The sequence below is a fragment of the Cephus cinctus genome, unplaced genomic scaffold (genome assembly GCF_000341935.2).
Source record: "Cephus cinctus unplaced genomic scaffold, Ccin1 Ccin1_scaffold0215, whole genome shotgun sequence".
In the NCBI taxonomy this organism is placed as follows: Eukaryota; Metazoa; Arthropoda; class Insecta; order Hymenoptera; family Cephidae; genus Cephus; species Cephus cinctus.
The window spans coordinates 1,566,902-1,572,829 of NW_014332933.1; the positions used below are offsets into that span (position 1 = coordinate 1,566,902).

General features: G+C 44.6%; 1 protein-coding gene and 1 long non-coding RNA gene across 7 annotated transcripts in view; one reads left to right on the forward strand and one right to left on the reverse strand.

Annotated features, from left to right (window-relative positions):
* Positions 1–5,928, forward strand: part of LOC107265259 (1-phosphatidylinositol 4,5-bisphosphate phosphodiesterase epsilon-1) — a 59,251-nt gene that overhangs the window by 9,645 nt on the left and 43,678 nt on the right. For all 4 annotated transcript variants that reach the window (XM_025082376.1, XM_015734535.2, XM_015734540.2 and 1 more), the window contains exon 2: positions 1,738–1,834. The gene's annotated coding sequence lies outside the window, so the exon portion shown is untranslated. The remainder of the gene's footprint in view (positions 1–1,737; positions 1,835–5,928) is intronic.
* LOC107265260 overlaps positions 1–5,928 on the reverse strand; it is a 35,102-nt gene that overhangs the window by 9,351 nt on the left and 19,823 nt on the right. The window lies entirely within an intron of this gene.

Consider the following 5,928-nt stretch of genomic DNA (forward strand, 5'->3'; position numbering starts at 1 on the left):
GTTCAGATGACTCGAGAGAAAAAGCAGTTATCCGGAAGTGTTATTCCGTGATAAGCGTACTGATTGTGCCGGAAGTTGTCAAGCAGATGAGGATGAACCGAGTATTTTCAATTCCCGTTTGTTCACATCCGGTGGGAGAAGCTTGGACTGCTGGAGGTAATTTAATGCGAAACATTTGCGACGCCCTATTGCTTTTTCTCGCGTGCTTTACCGCGACCGTACTATAGTGTACGATACTATACCATTATACTATAGTTTTAATATACCTACGGTATTTGGTTTCCTATGTGTTTAACTTAACCTGCGTGTGCATATATATATATATATCGTAGATAAGGGTCACAGCTTTATCTCAAAGTTGAAGAACATTCGATAAAGGCCGTTACCGCGGGATGAAAAACTCTCGCGAAGTTCTAGAGGATCTGGCGGAAGAGCGTAAATTCTCACTTGCCGCTTTTCGCGATGCCTTATACTTAGGGGTTCGCGATTCTAGATTTTATCGGTATCCGTGAGTCTGGGCTTGTACAGGGCATATCTACTCGAAGGGGCTATGAGAAAGTGACTCTTAGATCTTTATATTGTTTTTCAGTGCCAGTTGAAGCTTTGAATACATAGTATAAAACAGCTGAAAAAAGGATTGAATCTTTAATAAAAAATAATTTTTTTTTTCAGCTGCCTCCTAAAAACGAGAACGCGTAAGGGGATACGAAGCACGTCGAGGAACGTAACGAAATAAAGTCGAAGTTTGCTTCGAGACGAAAAGTCATAAAGAATCTCGGTGACAGGGAAAAAAAAAAGCCATCCGCAATCTGACAGATGCGAAAACGCGTCCTCATTTTCGGATCAAAATTTCGTGCCATGGAAAAACTTAGTTTTCTCATTTAACGAAAGTTTCGGCGTCGGGTAGGGGCGTCGGGACACCGGCGACTTGGCGCTAATTAAAACTTAGGTTAAGGGTGAAAAGTGACCGTAAAAGCTCTAATCGGGATTTATGGGACAGCGAATGAAAGGAAAGTAAATTGGAAATGTTCGTTGAATTCACGTCAAAATTATAACCGATCAATAAAAATCATATATTCTCTTCGTACTTGATATTGGAAACGTTTTTCGTTATTCGCTGTACCGAACGTCTGACTACGTCTTGACCGTTTCCACTTCGTATCTTAGAATTCTTTTTCACTTGTGCTTCGCCTTGTCGTCAATCTTCAGAGAAAGGCATTAGCCGCTGGTAGCGTTTACCGTTAGTAACAAGAGCTGCGGTTCTGTACAGTCATATATATATATATATATATATATATATATATATATACACACACAGTATATACAAAAGACGGCGCATCCCATAGTAAATACATAGCCATGTGAAGGTACCCTGGGGTATACTATCCACTGGAATTGCAGTAACCCCAATCGAATTTTAAAGATTTTCTCAGGGGTCACCTGCAGACTTAACCTTCCAGTCACTCCGTAACGTCCGATGTCGATGGACCGGATTTCGCCTTGAAATTTCAATAGCGAAATCCATTTCGCAGGATTAGTCGAGAGAATTACGTTTAATGCCCTGATTAGCTAGTAGACTGATCCCCCGGGGTCAAAGCTATTCCTATTCATGAAGTTCATCCCATCAATCTCTCAAGAATCTTTCAATTATCTTATTCGACTTTGTTCCTTTTATTTTTTACTTTTTTTCTTTCTTTCTTTTTATTAATATCATCTTGGCTCCTTATCTGCTTTCAGATGATACCTCATCGTCAGCGAATTTTCCGCCGCTACTAGAGGGGTATCTAGAGGGGTATCTCAAACTGGCGAAGACTAGTCAATCGATTCTACGTTGGTAAGTTGGTATATATATATATATATGTATAGAAGAGTTGAATATATTGGATAACATTTTTTTTCTTCACTCGATCATCAGCCTCCCGATACGATTGTCTAAATAGACCGTATTAAAACGTGTATTTCGTCGAGGATATATTTGCCCCGTCTACGTCTATATAATAAAAGTGCAAATAAGTAAAAGCGCTGAAGGCATCAGTATTTTGATTGGATTCCCGATGGCGAATACGGATAAAACGAGGAGACGGGTAATAGCCGTTAAAATAAACTTTGGACGATAACGCAAGGTTATTGATAAGAAATACGAATAACGGTAAAATAACAGAAGTAAAGCAAAAGAGCCAACACGTTTGGTACGCGTTAAAGGAGTTTTAAGGATCAATGGTCCTTGGTAAAACCAATAGAAACGTGAAGCGAATACTCTGCTAGAAAAAGTATATTTTTCCTGATCGTGGATATCCATGAATTTCATAATTTTGTAATGAAAAAAAAAAAAAAAAAAAAAAAAAAAAAAAAAAAAAAAAAAATTACAAAATTCTTACATTTAACATCGCCTATACCAAAGAGACACCCCAGTCCAGTATTTTCACTTACAACGCGTACATATACAGTACGCTGCAGGTGTCCGCCTATACGAAAGTAAAGGGTCCTCGTAACGTTCGTCGCGCAATAAGCCAAGTAAAGGACATAGAGAGGAGTGACGTCACTATTGCACAATACACACGTAAGCGTAACCGCGGTAGGTGTACACGGGTCTTGGGAAGTTGACTGAGTCGGCCGAGAGTACAAGAGGAATGGCGAGACTGTCCCGACAGTGAGTCCCCTTTAGAGAAGAAGGACCTCCCTTGTAAACAGGAAGTGGGTGGGAGCAGCAGTGGGGCGTCTTAATTGCCCCGGTACACTGGCAATTCGACAAGGAAGTTCCTCAAGAATAGGGAAGGACCTTTCACGTACGTACATTTAGAGCGTCTCCCGTGGGAGCAAAGGCCAGTCCCCTCCCTCGCCTCCCCCAGAGGGATAAACCCCAACAAGAAGCAATTTCAGCGTATCGAGAGAGAACGTGACTCCTCATCGGACAATTACTTCGCTACGAGAAGCCGTACCGTTGTGCGAAACGTTAAGGGTGGATAGTGGTAGAGGTAGTGCACGAGTCAGACACGTCAAACGTCCAGCGGGGTAGCCTGCTGGCAATAGGAAGTTTCGCAGCGAGCGAGCAGATGCGAGTAACGGTACAGTTATAAGTAGTCACGGTGAATACGCGTCAGACAGCCAGAAGTAGTGGAGGGCAGAATAGGTTCAGCCTGCACGTACGTAGATGGTGCGAGCATCGTAGTGCCGGCAGTCGTAGTAGCTAACTGGGTTACTACGCCACTTGAGTATATATAGCGCTGTAGACAGTAGGGTATAGCGTATATCGTGAAAGCGGATGCCAGGGAAGTAACAAAGTTACAAGGCGCTAGGCGAACCCGGATATAAGGCGATTATCGCGGATTGTGGATGTCGCGCTTCTTGGGCGGGGCTCCTCCTCGCGGGAAAGTAACGTGAAATCGCGAACAGGCGAACACTTGCGGATGATCCTCTCTGCGAAATTGCTACACGAGGCGCTTGGGTCCCGTATCGCTGCGGAACGCTGTGTATATATTTGATAAGACGGAACGAGATAAATCGAGCGAGTCGGACGGGAATTTTCGGTGGGCGCGATGGGGACGATACGCGGTTTAATTGATCGAACGGCAAGACTCTGGCGAAGTGATTCTCTCGATACGGTATACTCCGTATGTTATTTTCTTATGGCGATATTCGATCGAACGATTTTCGTAATAAACGATCCTAATAAAGGGTCTGTGGGATCCTTTGAAAGGAGTCGAGGCTGGTTGGTTCAGGGTGAGGGTACGGAACGAACAGGGTTAAATATTGTAACGGAACGAAAGAAAATGGGCCGATCGGTGCGAAATAGGCATGGGGGACGGAGGGGAGGAATGTTTGCGACGGAGGGATCGAGGGGTGGAACGAAGTCGAGCGGTAACAGTGGTAAGGGAGATGTGGGAAAGGGTTGAGAACAGTGGAAACTGCAATTTGCCAGCTACGAGGCTGGAATACCTCGTAAAACCGGGAAGCGTAACCTTTTTTTATGAAAGAGACAATAGCACGAAGACGGGAGGCGGGACGAGCGGGAAATTTGAAATACATAATAACGCGTGGGATAGGATAGGGGAGTTGAACGAGAAGAAAGAAAATAAGGCACAGGAGATCCGGAGTAAAATCAAAGGACTTTTCTTTGTCGTCTTCTTGAGGATAACCCACCGTCCGATTTAATAGTTTCCGCGATCGCCGTCCGCGGCGCTCCAGTCGATCTCGCATACACGTGCACTTTTACTGGGCTATACCGCATTCGTGCTTACTCGCCCAGGAACATCGCCTGTCCTGACCTGTGACCTGTCCAGGGCAGTAGACATTGATGCACCGTCAAGTACCTATTGCCGTACCGGTACACGACGGTTGCCAAGTCTGTATAACGATCCAGGAGGTTTGGCTTGTTCGCCGTTTCGAAATTGGATGCACAGTCAATGTAGAAGAAGCTCGTGTAAAGTTAATCTATGCAAAACTTGAATGCGCCGCACACGAGCCGAAGCGAATCGACTTATCGTACTCCGGGCCCATTAAAGTCGACTAACTTCAACTTGGTATCCATTTGGTATACAAAGCCGACCGATCGGGTATGAGAACTTTTATTGTCGTTATATTTAACCCGGCGAATGATATCCTGCACGCGTTACTCTTATGGGGATCTTACGCCAGTGCAGGACAAAATCTTTCCACGTTCGCTCGTACCCGCTGCCCATATGTATATGTATCATTCTTTATACATATATATGTATTATTAACTCGAGGAGCATTGCCTGCCACAAAGACGGGGTACAGCCCTCGGGATATTCGTGCCTTGGATACTGCACTTCTGGAGTCTTGGAAAGCGTTGACAATCCTCGTGTTATACCCGGGGCTGGATCTTCGGGGGCATCCCTAGTCCTCTAACCCCACATTATCCCGGGATTTGAGTTCGGGGAAAAGTGTGAGACACCGGGTGGTACCGGCGAAGACAACCCCTGGCAATGCTCTATCGCTATACTTGGGTACAAACGATATACGTTATATCTACTCCGTAGACGATGCTACTTTCTTCAATACAAGTCACGTAAAAATACTTCTATCCCAAGATACACGTATAGGTCACTGAACGAGCTCTGCCATGCTTCGAATCCCATATAGATATCCCGTAGGGCGAATGGAAGATCCGCGAGGTGTACGAACTGAACGACCCACTCATTCATAACTATTATCGACTTGCGAATATGCGCCTACTAGGTTCCATGCACTGGCTGATACTCCAGGTAGAGGTTAGGGCTACCTTCTAGATGTTTCTGGTGTATTATGCATGACTATGGCGAACGTATGGATGGAACGTAGATAGGTACGTATGGGTTGGCGGTGGGGGAAGAGGGGATCGGGGGTGGCTATTATCATCGCTTTCTCTGACAGGTCCGACCAAACGGTGCCTGCTGCGTGTTGGATGGTCGTATATAGGTATAGAGGGCTATGGCCAAACCGTGCTGGGTAATTAATCGAGTTAAGGTCAAAGGTTAAGAATTCGCTATGCTAACAAGTATAACGTCCTTGCTTTATGGGGAAAAGTGGAGCGACGAATGGATTCGATCTGCTTGTTTTCTTGAATAACGTTTAGGATTCTTTGACTTATCGATCTTGGCCAATTTCACGGGGATCTATCACGTTCCTATTCTATCCTGTTTCGATGCTCTACCGGGACTGTTCTCTTGGATCGGGACTTTGCTGCTTACGGTGTGCGGCTTCTTTTGGTACTACCGCTTGGGTTCTCAGTTTGATACATTAGACGTCGTACGGCTGGGGTCGAATCTTCGTAAAGACAGTAGGGCGATGAGGTCATTCCGCTTGGATTCATGCAGATTGTTCGCTTCTCGATTTACTTCGATATTAATTATAATTTATTTATTACGCTTTATCTGGCTTTGGGGTCAGGGGTTGGTTTGACATTTTTTTTTTTTTTTTTTTTGCTGT